This window comes from Gossypium hirsutum, chromosome A12, assembly GCF_007990345.1.
Source record: "Gossypium hirsutum isolate 1008001.06 chromosome A12, Gossypium_hirsutum_v2.1, whole genome shotgun sequence".
NCBI classification, from domain to species: domain Eukaryota; kingdom Viridiplantae; phylum Streptophyta; class Magnoliopsida; order Malvales; family Malvaceae; genus Gossypium; species Gossypium hirsutum.
In genome coordinates this window covers 46,517,152-46,531,548 of record NC_053435.1, presented here as the reverse complement: position 1 = coordinate 46,531,548, position 14,397 = coordinate 46,517,152, and positions in this window count along the sequence as shown.

The following is a 14,397-nucleotide window of genomic DNA, read 5'->3' as shown; positions in this document are numbered from 1 at the left end:
AACATGTCTTCTAGAATCTGAATGACCCTCTCTGACTGCCCATCCGACTGAGGGTGAAAAGCCGTACTGAAACCCAATCGCGTTCCCAAAGCCTCACGCAACTTCTGCCAAAATCGAGATGTAAACCTTGGGTCTCGGTCAGAAATTATTGATACTGGCACCCCATGCAACCGCACTATCTCTGCCACATACAACTTGGCCAGCTTCTAAAGTGAGTAATCGGTTCGGACAGGTATGAAATGGGCAGATTTCGTGAGCCTATCCACAATTACCCAAACTGAATCCTTCTTGGAAGGCGTCAACGGCAACCCACTTAAAATATCCATAGTTACGCTTTCCCACTTCCAAAGTGGTATCTTCACTGGCTGTAACAATCCTGAAGGCAGTTGATGCTCGGCCTTCACTTGTTGACACGTCAAACATTTCCCCACAAATTTGGTCACTTCTCGCTTAAGCCTAGGCCACCAATATAGCTCTCGCAAGTCTTGATACAACTTACTCCCTCCTGGATGCATAGCACATGGTCCACTATGTGCCTCCCTTAAAATCATCAACCTTAAATTAGGGTCCTTCAGCACACAAATTTTTCCTCAAATACAAAGAACCCCATCATTATTTAACCCAAAATCTTGATTCTCCCCCTTCTCGACTTGCTGAAATAGAGAAACCAACTACTCATCCTCCAACTGCTACTTCTTAATCTGCTTCACCCAAGTTGGTCTCACTTGTAACTCTACCAATAAGCTTCCATCATTGTACAAACTTAAACGACCAACCATTGCCTTGAATTCTGCCACAATACTTCGACTTAACGCATCAGCCACAATATTTGCCTTGCCTGGATGGTACTCAATCGAACAGTCATAGTCCTTTAACAACTCTATCCACCTTCACTGTCTAAGATTCAGCTCCTTTTGAGTCAGCAAGTACTTAAGACTCTTATGAACCGTATAAATAATGCATCTCTCCCCATACAAGTAGTGCCTCCATATTTTAAGCGCAAAAATCACCGCTGCCAACTCCAAGTCATGAGTGGGATAGTTTACCTCATGAGGCTTAAGCTGTCGTGAAGCATAAGTGACCACTTTACCCTCTTGCATCAACAAGCAACCCAAACCTACGTGTGACGCATCGCTGTACACAGTGAAATCTTTGCCAGACTCTGGCTGAATCAGCACTGGTGCCTCAGTCAAAACCTTTTTCAGCTTCTCAAAAGCCTTTTGCTGCTTATTTGTCCAAACAAAAGGTGCTCCCTTCCTTATAAGTTTCGTTAACGGTGCTGCCAATACAGAAAATCCTTCCACGAATCTTCGATAATAACCTGCCAACCCCAGAAAACTTCGAATTTCTGTTACCGATCTCGATGGCTTCCATTCCAGACTTGCCACAATCTTTCGAGGGTCCACCTTGATCCCCTCAACAGACACAACATGCCCCAAGAAAGTTACTTCCTTCAGCCAAAACTCACACTTACTAAACTTTGCGTAAAGTTACTTTTCTCTTAGCACTTACAGCACAATACGAAGATGTTCATCATGCCTCTCTTCCATTTCCGAGTACACCAAGATATCATCGATGAAAATGACTACGAACAGATCCAAGTATGGCTGAAACACCCGATTCATTAAATCCATGAATACTACCGGTGCATCAGTCAAACCAAAAGGTATAACCAGAAACTCGTAATGACCATATCGAGTCCTAAATGCCGTCTTATGATTATCCACTTTTTTGACTCTCAACTGATGATATCCTGACCGAAGGTCGATCTTAGAAAATACTGAGGCTCCTCTTAGTTGGTTAAACAGATCATCGATTCTTGGCAGAGGATACCTATTCTTGATCGTCAGTTTGTTCTACTGCCGATAGTCAATGCACATCTGCATGGTCTCATCTTTCTTATTTACGAACAATACTGGTGTGCCCCACGGGGAAACAGTTGGTCTTATAAACCCTCTATCCAACTCCTTTGGTGCCATCCTATAAGGCACAATGGACACTGGAGCTGTTCCAGGTAACAAGTCGATTCCGAACTTGACTTCTCTGTTTGGAGGTAATCCAGGATGTTCCTCCGGAAATACATCTTGAAATTCTTTAATGGTCCTAACCGACTCCACAGTTATCCCTTCAGGTTCAGCTTGACTTACGAAGGCCAAGAACGCCTCACAACCTTTCCAAATCAACTTCTCGGCCCTTAAAGCCGAGACAGTATTGGACAAATAGTTCCTTCGCTCCCCTATGACCATTATCTCCTCATCCTTTGCAGTTCTTAGTACCATTCTCTTCGCAGCACAATCCAACGTCGCCCTATGCTTAGTTAACCAGTCCATTCCCAAATAAGATCAAAATCCCCAAATGGCAGCTCCATCAAATCTCCTTCAAAAATCTTATCTTGTATCTCTAAAGGCACCGCCTTAAAAATTTTATCTACCTCAACCGAGTGTCCTAAAGGACTTATCACTGATACCCCACTCAAAGCCTCCTCAGGAAGCACACCCAATGCCCAAGTTACATCACAAGCAACATACGAGTGAGTGGAACCCACATCAATCAAAGTAGTGTAAGGCATGCTATGAATGAAGAACGTACGAGTTATAACATTAGGAGCGTCACCCTCCTCACGACGCTGTGCAGCATATACCAATACCGGCTGTCGAGCTTTAGCATGTCTAGCACCCCTGCCAGGTGCCCCACGTCCTCGTCTATTACCATTGCCACCCCTACCTTGCCCATGACCTCTCTGTGGTGGTGGTCCTCCTCGCTGTGGTTGGACATCCCTTTGCTCCGCAGCTAGATCCTGAGCCGCTTTCTGAGGACATTCTCTGAACTTATGCTCCTTTGACCCACATCAAAAACATGCTCCAGTTCGTTTCCAGCACTCCCCCATATGCACCCTACCACAGTCCCTACAAGACTGCGGTCTAAAGGTATTCACTGGAACTGCTTGAACCGGTTCCTCCATTCTAGCTTTTTTAACATTCCTATTTGTAGCACCTGGGGTCCAGAATCCCTCCTAAATCTGGGTTGATCCTTCTCACGGTTCTGCCATTCAGTTCCCTTTACTTCTTCGGCTATCTTAGGCTTTTCAACCAACGCAGTGAGATCATGCTCCCTCTGTGGACCTATCAGTATCCTAAGCTTATCACGGAGACCATCCTCAAATTGAACACTGCACTCATATTCAGTCGAAACTATCCCGCTGGCGTACCGACTCAACCTCAAGAATTCCACCTCATACTCCGCGACAGTCTTACTACCCTGAGTTAGATTCAAAAATTCCTTTCGATGAACATCCACATAACTAGCTCCAATATACCTCCCCTTAAAGGCAGTCTTGAACAATTCCCAAGTTACTAGTTCAATCAGGGAGCTCTCCCTTACGGTGATCCACTATCGGTATGCCTCGTCTCGTAGCAACGACGCAGCCCCCTTCAGCTTTTGCTCCACAGAGCAATCTAAATTGTCCATAATCCGCTCTGTTGCTTCCAACCAATATTCAGCCACATTTGGGGCTGCTCCAGATACACCCCTAAAAACTTCTGCTCCATTAGCCCAGAGTCGCTCCGAGATCGATCCCCTATTAACTGTCCTAGTGCTAGCTCCAACAACTCTTTCTAAAACCCGTTAACATTGCTTGGGACAAAGCATCATCCCCCGCAGCCCGATCATATGACCCAGTCTCAGTTGCCGGTGGTACAAATGCCTCCTCAACTGGCTTATGTCCTGAGGATGAAGATTCAGGCTGCACCCTTCTGCGACCACGTCCGCGGCCTCATCCACAAGTTCCTCTTGTACTCATACTGAATTATCTGATTACAAATTTTATGACGTTAGTTTAATGTTCAATTGTTTATTACGAGATGTCTTATGGAAATATAGTAGTTCAAGGATTGTTTTCGCAACGTCGTAGCCTAGCTACAGTCTCATTCCTACTGTTTTACAGCTCTATCCTATCTAAAGTATCACAGTAGGGTCCCAGCATCATATCAATATCACATAACGTAAAAAGAGAGTATACTTACAGACTTGGTGCTGGGGATTCAGTGTGCCACTTCTTTCTCCAAACCATTTAAAACCACAAACCATGTATTTAGTTACAGAAAATAGAATTTCTTTAAAATTTGAAAAAAAGACACCTTTGTTTGAAATTATTGATTTTAGGCCCGTTTAAAAACCCATAGCCGAGTTGTTGCAACCAGGCTCTGATACCACTAAATGTAACAGCCCAAACCCGGCCTAGACGTTATGGCCGAATCCGACGTGCCACATTAAAGTTCAAAATCCATGTCTCGTTTTAGTGTTTTAAAAACTGACTTTTGTTAAGTTAACAAAGTGAATGGAAGCCGGGCACCAAGTAGGTATCCATAACAGAGGAGGTGAGCCATGAAGGCTGCTTAAGTACCAAGCTCTTCGGTTGGATCTAATCCTAGACACGCCCACAACCATTGCCACACTTGGTTATAACGAGTTGAAATTTCTTTGAGTGGATATCTTTGATAAATCGAATAATCGTAACGTTGTGTTATTTTGAAAACAAGTATCGTTTTGAAAACGCGCCCTAAGTCTAGCCCATTTGAATTATTATCAACCAGTTTAAAGTTATTAAAAATACAATAATCCCAGAAAAGAGAAGAAAAAAAGTTAAAATGGCTTTATTACAACCCAAAATAAGTAGTAAATAAGATAAACTAAAGATAACTAGTCACTTATTTCAAAGCCCAAAAGCGATCACCGTGGCGACTCTGAATCCCCTCCGACTCCAAGTCCCCAAATCAAGGCTCACCTGCAAGGTTAGGAAGGGGGTGAGTTTGGAAACTCAGTGTGCAACAAGCCCCTTTCAGAGCCCAAAACAATATCAGCCCGCTGGGCCTAAGCCCAACTTCAATCTCAACATATACTGGCCCGAAGCCTTTGCATTATTCATGTCACTGGGCCGAAGCCTTTTCATTATCATATCACTGGGCCGAAGCCTTTACTGTAAACGGTATGGTCCATAGGCCCAAATCAATACCACATGCTTTATTAATGGATGTATGCAAGCCCATTGGGGGAGACTACTCAACCCACCAACCGCTACTCTCCACCCGTACCAACCAAGCTCTCGATGTGAGGAATAACTCAACCCACCCAACCAAACTCTCCACTGGCAGCATAGCTGCTTTATCATATAACTGGAGGCCTAGCCTTTTTTAATAACTAGGGCAAAGCCCTTTTCAGTAAATTGGGGCAAAAGCCCTTTTGCACTTCCTCCATCCATATAAAACCCAACCCATGCAAAAATGAATACATCATGTCCATATCATACATATCATGCGCATATCATGTCCAATCATGTATATCAAAGTCTCATGCATCAAACTCATAATTAAACCCTAGGGGTATAATGGTCATCTTTACCTAGGGGCAAAACTGTCATTTTCTAAATTATAAGGGTAATTTCATAATTTTACCAAAATATCACGGTTTCCATGTTCATTAACCATTACCAATCACTCCAAGTGTTTAAACAATGATTTTAACGCACTTTATAAAATTCGGGCTTTTGGGCCAAACCTCTAATGGGCCTTATGAATGTCGATTTAGTCACCTAGGCCTATTTAGCCTATATTCTACAACGGTTTTAACAGTCTTAACGTGTAATTTTATAGGATTCCATTTTCTACCAAATTTACCCGAATGGGCCCGGACGCCCATTGGGCCTGATTTTAGCCCCTCGAGGCCCAACTTACCATCGTGCAAAAAATCGTGCCCTTACCTGTTCCAACGATCCCAACCAGCGAACATAGCGAAACTAACAAACCTATGAGGGTTCGCATGCTCACGAGTCCTCAAAATACCAGAATTTCAGCATTTCGGCTTTTCGGTATATATCGATTTAAGCTACGAAAAAGGGTCCGTTACACACCTGATTTGCGATATTCCTTGACGAGATCTCCCACGGAAACCTACAATTATACACCTCCATTTTTAGTGTACAAATCATACTTATCAAACCCAAAATCTACCTTACCACATTTAGCCAAAGACCCCTAATGGCCATAGTTCACTTACCTTCACAACATCTAACGATATGATCCAAGCCAATCCAAATCAACACCCCACGCCGTGTTGCTCGTCCAACGTATCTACTCTACTATACAAACCATAAAAAGTCAAAATAAAAAGCCCAATAAGGCTTATATCTCTAATCGGCCACCTCCCTAAACTATAAGGGTTTCGGCTTTTGTCAACAATTACTACTAAATCGGTTTAGAGTACGAATACTTACCACAGTCTCCCTCCTTGAACCGTTTAAAACTTAAAAGATAAAGGGATTGGCCACCAAAACCAGAAGGGAAAAAGAAGGTTGCTGGTCACCAAAGAATCGGCACCACCAAGCTTCATAGGTTCGGCTTTTTGCCACTTTTCGGTAGATGTGGAGGTAAGGAAAGAAGTAGTAGGTGAACAGAAAGGAGTAGTGGGCTGGTTTTAGAGAAAAGAAAAGGAAGGAATGCTGCATGTAAGGGTGGTAGATTCGGCTAGAAAAGAAGAAAGAAAAATGAAAGACTAATCCTAAAGAAGAAAATGGCACAACCTTAGTCCCTAATGCCGAAAATACTTACCTAATACCCCTTTGCCGAAATCCCCTCTCTAATCCCCTCTATTCGGCTAACTCTATCTCCCTCTCAAATCCCTAAAATCTCTCCCCTTATCCCTCCTTAATCCATGCGTTTGACTGATTCAAACTCCCTCCCACAGAGTTCCATTCGGCTACAACTCCTGCATGCTCAAAGCATAAAAATTAACATCACACTTACCACCACAGGGAATCGAACCCAGGCTTTCCTCCTACCACTTGCACGCCACCTTTTTAGCTCCTTAGTGGCATCACTTAGCCACTTTAACAGAGGCTCCCTTGTGATACATTTTACCCACAATTTCTAATAAGTCCAAAGCCGCTAACTTCTTAAGTCCAAAATTCAAAAATTCTACCCGGTTTTGGCCATCACATGGGTCTTCCATAAGCCCATTTACACACTCCAATTATGAATTTCACAACCATATACCAAATTTTAAAAATTTACCAAAATCTCGCGAATCAAAGAAAAACCCAAAAATCAGGATGTTACAACTCTACCCTCCTTAAAGAAATTTCGGCCTCGAATTTTTCCTGATCCAAACAGTTGAGGGTATTGCTGACGCATCGCGTCCTTTGTCTCCCAAGTAGCTTCTTCTTTACCATGGTTTCTCCAAAGTACCTTCACTAATGGGACTGACTTCCTTCTTGACGTCATGATCAAGTATCTGCACAGGTTCTTCTTCGAAGGTCCAATCCGACTGTACTTCAATTTCTGCAACTGGCATGATATGAGTTGGGTCAGAACGATATCGCCTTAGCATGGAAACATGAAAAACATCGTGAATACGATCCAGCTCTGGAGGTAACTCTAGCTGATAAGCCACTAGCCCTATCCGTTTAGTAATTCGATAAGGCCCAATGAACCGTGGACTCAACTTGCCCTTCTTACCAAATCTCAATATCTTCTTCCAAGGCGAAACTTTCAAAAAGACCATGTCCCCAACCGCATATTCAATATCCTTACGCATCAGATCGGCATATGACTTTTGTCGATCCGCTGCCTCCTTTAATCGATTCCTGATCACCTTCACCTTGTCTTCAGTATCCGTTATCAACTCTGGCCCAAGTACTTGCCTTTCCCCCAACTCTGCCCAACAAGTAGGCGAACGACACCTTCGCCCATACAGTGCCTCATAAGGGGCCATCTGAATACTTGCTTGGTAACTGTTGTTATGCGTGAACTCCGCCAATGGCAAGTAATCCTCCCAACTGCCCCTAAATTTAATAACACAACCTCTCAACATGTCTTCTAGAATCTTAATGACCCTCTCTGACTGCCCATCCGACTGAGGGTGAAAAGCCGTACTGAAACCCAATCGCGTTCCCGAAGCCTCAAGCAACTTCTGCCAAACCCGAGATGTAAACCTTGGGTCTCAGTCAGAAATTATTGATACTGGCACCCCATGCAACCGCATTATCTCTGCCACATACAACTTGGCCAGCTTCTGAAGTGAGCAATCGGTTCGGACAGGTATGAAATGGGCAGATTTCGTGAGCCTATCCACAATTACCCAAACTGAATCCTTATTAGAAGGCGTCAACGGTAACCCACTTACAATAACCATAGTTACCCTTTCTCACTTCCAAAGTGGTATCTTCACTGGCTGTAACAATCCTGAAGGCAGTTGATGCTCGGCCTTTACTTGTTGACACGTCAAACATTTCCCCACAATTTTGGTCACTTCTCGCTTAAGCCCAGGCCACCAATATAGCTCTCGCAAGTCTCAATACAACTTACTCCCTCCTGGATGCAGAGCACATGGTCCACTCTGTGCGTCCCTTAAAATCATCAACCCTAAATCAGGGTCCTTCGGCACACAAATTTTTCCTCGAAAACAAAGAACCCCATCATTATTTAACCCAAAATCTTGATTCTCCCCCTTCTCGACTTGCTAAAATCGAAAAACCAACGACTCATCCTCCAACTGCTACTTCTTAATCTGCTTCACCCAAGTCGGTCTCACTTGCAACTCTACCAATAAGCTTCCATCGTCATAAAAACTTAAACAAGCATACATTGCCTTGAATTCCGCCACAGTCCTTCGACTTAACGCATCAGCCACAATATTTGCCTTGCCTGGATGGTACTCAATCGAACAGTCATAGTCCTTTAACAACTCTATCCACCTTCACTGTCTAAGATTCAACTCCTTTTGTGTCAGCAAGTACTTAAGACTCTTATGATCCGTATAAATAATGCATCTCTCCACATACAAGTAGTGCCTCCATATTTTAAGCGCAAAAGTCACCGCTGCCAACTCCAAGTCATGAGTGGGATAGTTTACCTCATGAGGCTTAAGCTGTCGTGAAGCATAAGCGACCACTTTACCCTCTTGCATCAACAAGCAGCCCAAACATACGTGTGACGCATCACTGTACACAGTGAAATCTTTGCCAGACTCTGGCTGAATCAGCACTGGTGCCTCAGTCAAAACCTTTTTCAGCTTCTCAAAAGCCTTTTGCTGCTTATTTGTCCAAACAAAAGGTGCTCCCTTCCTTATAAGTTTCGTTAACGGTGCTGCCAATACAGAAAACCCTTCCACGAATCTTCGATAATAACCTGCCAACCCCAGAAAACTTTGAATTTCTGTTACCGACCTCGGTGGCTTCCATTCCAGAATTGCCACAATCTTTCGAGGGTCCACCTTGATCCCCTCAACAGACACAACATGCCCCAAGAAAGTTACTTCCTTCAGCCAAAACTCACACTTACTAAACTTTGCGTAAAGTTGCTTTTCTCTTAGCACTTGCAGCACAATACGAAGATGTTCATCATGCCTCCCTTCCGTTTCCGAGTACACCAAGATATCATCGATGAAAACGACTACGAACCGATCCAAGTATGGCTGAAACACCCGATTCATTAAATCCATGAATACTACCGGTGCATTAGACAAACCAAAAGGCATAACCAGAAACTCGTAATAACCATATCGAGTCCTCAATGCCATCTTATGATTATCCACTTCTTTGACTCTCAACTGATGATATCCTGACCGAAGGTCGATCTTAGAAAATACCGAGGCTCCTCTTAGTTGGTCGAACAGATCATCGATTCTTGGCAGAGGATACCTATTCTTGATTGTCAGTTTGTTCTACTGCCGATAGTCAATGCACATCTGCATGGTCTCGTCTTTCTTCTTTACGAACAACACTGGTGCGCCCCACGCGAAAACACTTGGTCTTATAAACCCTCTATCCAACAGTTCCTAAATCTGAGCTTTCAATTCTACCAACCCCTTTGGTGCCATCCTATAAGGCACAATGGACACTGGAGCTGTTCCAGGTAACAAGTCGATTCCGAACTTGACTTCTCCGTTTGGAGGTAATCCAGGATGTTCCTCCGGAAATACATCTTGAAATTCTTTAATGGCCCTAACTGACTCTACAGTTATCCCTTTAGGTTCAGCTTGACTTACGAAGGCCAAGAACAGCTCACAACCTTTCCGAATCAACTTCTCGGCCCTTAAAGCCGAGACAGTATTGGACAAATAGTTCCTTTGCTCCCCTATGACCATTATCTCCTCATCCTTGGCAGTTCTTAGTACCATTCTCTTAGCAGCACAATCCAACGTCGCCCTATGCTTAGTTAACCAGTCCACTCCTAAGATAAGATCAAAATCCCCAAATGGCAGCTCCATCAAATCTCCTTCAAAAATCTTATCTTGTATCTCTAAAGGCAAAGCCCTAAAAAGTTTATCTACCTCAACCGAGTGTCCTACAGGGCTTATCACTGATACCCCACTCACAGTCTCCTTAGGAAGCACACCCAATGCCCAAGTTACATCACAAGCAACATACGAGTAAGTGGAACCCACATCAATCAAAGTAGTGTAAGGCATGCTATGAATGAAGAACGTACCAGTTATAACATTAGGAGCGTCACCCTCCTCACGACACTGTGCAGCGTATACCAACGCCGGCTGTCGAGCTTTAGCATATCCAGCACCCCTGCCAAGTGCCACACGTCCTCGTCCATTACCATTGCCACCCCTACCTTGCCCATGACCTCTCTGTGGTGGTGGTCCTCCTCGCTGTGGTTGGACATCCCTTTGCTCCGCAGCTAGATCCTGAGCCGCTTTCCGAGGACATTCTCTGAACTTATGCTCCTTTGACCCACATTGAAAACATGCTCCAGTTCATTTCCAGCACTCCCCCATATGCACCCTACCACAGTCCCTACAAGTCTGCGGTCTAAAGGTATTCACAAGAACTCTTGAACTGGTTCCTCCATTCTAACTCTTTTAACATTCCTATTTGTAGCACCTGGGGGTCCAGAATCCCTCCTAAATCTGGGTCAATCCTTCTCACAGTTCTGCCGTTCAGTTCTCTTTACTTCCTCGGCTATCTTAGCCTTTTCAACCAACGCAGTGAAATCATGCTCCCTCTGTGGAGCTGTCAGTATCCTAAGCTCATCGCGGAGACCATCCTCAAATTGAACATTGCACTCATATTCAGTCGCAACTATCCCGCTGGCGTATCGACTCAACCTCAAGAATTCCTCCTCATACTCCGCGACAGTCTTGCTACCCTGAGTTAGATTCAAAAATTCCACATAACTAGCTCCAACATACCTCCCCTTAAAGGCAGTCTTGATCTATTCCCAGGTTACTCGTTCAATTGGGGTGCTCTCCCTTACGGTGATCCACTATTGGTATGCCTCGTCCCGTAGCAACGACACAACCCCCTTCAGCTTTTGCTCCACAGAGCAATCTAAATCGTCCATAATCCGCTCTGTTGCTTCCAGCCAATATTCAACCACATTTGGGGCTACTCCAGATACGCTCCTAAAAACTTCTGCTCCATTAGCCCGGAGTCGCTCCGAGATGGATGCCCTATTTACTGTCCTAGTGCTAGCTCCAACAACTCTTTCTAAAATCCTTAACATTGCTTGGGACAAAGCATCATCCCCCGCAGCCCGATCATATGACCCAGTCTCAGTTTTTGGTGGCACAAATGCCTCCTCAGCTGGCCTATGCCCTGAGGATGAAGATTCAGCCTGCACCCTTCTGCGACCACGTCCGCGGCCTCGTCCACGAGTTCCTCTTGTACTCATACCGAATTATCTAATTACGAATTTTATGACATTAGTTTAATGTTCAATTATTTATTACGAGATGTCTTATGGAAATATAGCAGTTTAAGGATTGTTTTCGCAACATCGTAGCCTAGCTATAGTCTCATTCCTACCGTTTTACAGCTCTACCCTATCTAAAGTATCATAGTAGGGTCTCAGCATCATATCAATATCACATAATGTAAAAAGATAGTATACTTATAGACTTGGTGCCGGGGATTCAGTGTGCCACTTCTTTCTCCAAACCATTTAAAACCACAAACCATGTATTTAGTTACAGAAAATAGATTTTTTTTAAAATTTCAAAAAAGACACCTTTGTTTGAAATTCTTGATTTTAGACCCGTTTCAAAACCCATAGCCGAGTTGTTGCAACCAGGCTCTGATACCACTAAATGTAACACCCCAAACCCGACCCAGATGTTATGGCCGAATCCGACGTGCCACATTAAAGTCAAAAATCCATGTCTTGTTTTAGTGTTTTAAAAACTGACTTTTATTAAGTTAACAAAGTAAATGGAAGCTGGGCACCAGGTAGGTATCCATAACAGAGGAGGTGAGCCATGAAGGCTGCTTAAGTACCAAGCTCTTCGGTTGGATCTAATCCTAGACATGCCCACAACCATTGCCACACTTGGTTATAACGAGTTGAAATTTCTTTGAGTGGATATCTTTGATAAATCGAATAATCGTAACGTTGTGTTATTTTGAAAACAAGTATCGTTTTGAAAACGCGCCCTAAGTCTAGCCCATTTGAATTATTATCAACCAGTTTAAAGTTATTAAAAATACAATAATCCCAGAAAAGAGAAGAAAAAAAAGTTAAAATGGCTTTATTACAACCCAAAAATAAGTAGTAAATAAGATAAACTAAAGAAAACTAGTCACTTATTTCAAAGCCCAAAAGCGATCACCGTGGCGACTCTGAATCCCCTCCGACTCCAAGTCCCCAAATCAAGGCTCACCTGCAAGGTTAGGAAGGGGGTGAGTTTGGAAACTCAGTGTGCAACAAGCCCCTTTCAGAGCCCAAAACAATATCAGCCCGCTGGGCCTAAGCCCAACTTCAATCTCAACATATACTGGCCCGAAGCCTTTGCATTATTCATGTCACTGGGCCGAAGCCTTTTCATTATCATATCACTGGGCTGAAGCCTTTGCTATAAACGGTATGGCCCATAGGCCCAAATCAATACCACATGCATTATTAATGGATGTATGCAAGCCCATTGGGGGAGACTACTCAACCCACCAACCGCTACTCTCCACCCGTACCAACCAAGCTCTCCATGTGGGGAATAACTTAACCCACCCAACCAAACTCTCCACTGGCAGCATAGCTGCTTTATCATATAACTGGAGGCCTAGCCTCTTTTAATAACTGGGGCAAAGCCCTTTTTGATAAACTGGGGAAATCCCTTTTCGGTAAACTAGGGCAAAAGCCCTTTTGCACTTCCTCCATCCATATAAAACCCAACCCATGCATAAATGAATACATCATGTGCATATCATACATATCATGCGCATATCATGTCCAATCATGTATATCAAAGTCTCATGCGTCAAACTCATAATTAAACCCTAGGGGTATAATGGTCATTTTTACCTAGGGGCAAAACAGTCATTTTCCATATTATAAGGGTAATTTCATAATTTTACCAAAATATCAGGGTTTCCATGTCCATTAACCATTGCCAATCACTCCAAGTGTTTAAACAATGATTTTAATGCACTTTATCAAATTCGGGCTTTTGGGCCCAAAACCCTAATGGGCCCTACGAATCTCGATTTAGTCACCTAGGCCCATTTAGCCTATATTCCACAACGATATTGACAGTCTTAACGTGCAAATTTACAGGATTCCATTTTCTACCAAATTTACCCGAATGGGCCCGGAAGCCCATTGGGCTCGATTTTAGCCTATTGAGGCCCAACTTACCATCGTGCACAAAATCGTGCCCTTACCTCTTCCAACGATCCCGATCATCGAACTTAGTGAAACTAACTAACCTATGAGCATTCGCGTGCTGATGAGTCCTTGAAATACTGGAATTTTGGCATTTCGGCTTTTCGGCATATATCGATTTCATCTACGAAAGAGGGTTCGTTACACACCTGATTTGCGATATTCCTTGACGAGATCTCCCACGGCAACCTACAATTATACACCTCCATTTTTAGTGTACAAATCATACTTATCAAACCCAAAATCTACCTTACCACATTCGGCCAAAGACCCCTAATGGCCATAGTTCACTTACCTTCACAAGGTCTAACGATATGATCCAAGCCTATCCAAATCGACACCCCACGCCTTGCTGCTCCTCCAACGTATCTACTCCACTATAAAAACCATAAAAAGTCAAAAGAAAAAGCCCAATAAGGCTTATATCTCTAATCAGCCACCTCCCTAAACTGTAGGGGTTTCGGCTTTTGTCAACAGTTACTACTGAATCGGTTTAGAGTACGAATACTTACCACAGTCTCCCTCCTTGAACCATTTAAAACTTAGAAGATAAAGGGATTGGCCACCAAAACGTGAAAGGAAAAATAAGGTTGCTGGTCAATAAAGAATCGGCACCACCAAGCTTCATAGGTTCGGCTTTTTGCGGCCTTTCGGCAGATGTGGAGGTAAGGAAAGAAGTAGTAGGTGAACGGAAGGGAGTAGTGGGCTGGTTTTGGAGAAAAGAAAAGGAAGGAATGCT